The sequence below is a fragment of the Salvelinus sp. IW2-2015 genome, unplaced genomic scaffold (assembly GCF_002910315.2).
Source record: "Salvelinus sp. IW2-2015 unplaced genomic scaffold, ASM291031v2 Un_scaffold2518, whole genome shotgun sequence".
Taxonomy (NCBI): domain Eukaryota; kingdom Metazoa; phylum Chordata; class Actinopteri; order Salmoniformes; family Salmonidae; genus Salvelinus; species Salvelinus sp. IW2-2015.
Window position 1 is genome coordinate 57,642 of NW_019943832.1, and position 1,040 is coordinate 58,681.

Genomic DNA, 1,040 nt, shown 5'->3' on the forward strand with positions numbered 1-1,040 from the left:
TGGCTTCCTCCTTTCTTTTTTGATGAGGAATATAAATCATATTTTTTTTCTGTCATTTATAAGTCATCACGTCTGGAGGAAACCTGGTACCATCTCTACGGTGAAGCACGGTGGTGCAGCATCATGCTGTGGGGATGTTTTTTGGGAGACTAGTCAGGATTGAGGGAAAGATGAACAGAGCAAAGTACAGAGAGATCCTTGACGAAGACCTGCTCCAGAGTGCTCAGGACCTCAGACTGGGGTGAAGGTTCACCTTCCAAAAGGCCAACAAGCCTAAGCACACAGCCAAGACAATGCAGGAGTGGCTTCAGGACAYGTCTCTGAATGTCCTTGAGTGGCCCCGCCAGAGCCCGGACTTGAACCCGATCGAACATCTCTGGAGAGACCTGAAAATAGCTCTGAAGCAACGCTCCCCATCCAACCTGACAGAGCATTGGCAGGATCTGCAAAGAAGAATGGGAGACACTCCCCAAATACAGGTGTGCCAAGCTTGTAGCGTCATACCCAAGAAGACTCGAGGCTGTAATCGCTGCCAAAGGTGCTTCAACAAAGTACTGAGTAATGGGTATGAATACTTATGGAAATATGATATTTCAGTTTTGTATTTGTATAAACTTGCAAAAAATTTGAAAAGTGTTTTTGCTTTGTCATTATGGGGTATTGTGTGTAGATTGATCAGAGATTTTTTTTTAAATACATTTTAGAATAAGGCTGTAATGTAACAAAATGTAGAAAAAGTCAAGGGGTCTGAATACTTTCTGAATGCACTGTATGATTATGCATAGCTTAACGCATTACTAACACTTGTCATATTTGGTGTTTTCTTTTGTTTTTCAAGTCTTTGTCTATCACTCTCTCAGGAACCCGAAGGAGGAAGAGAAAGTCAAAAGCTCCAGCAGAAATGTCATTATCAGTTGTACAACAGGAGGGGTAATGGCAGAAAAGGGGGGTGGGGGGGTGGAGTAAGAGTGTGTATAGTGTGATTATAAAACCATGGAAGATTAAGCCATGGAAGAAGATTACAGAGTCAGAGGCCATAA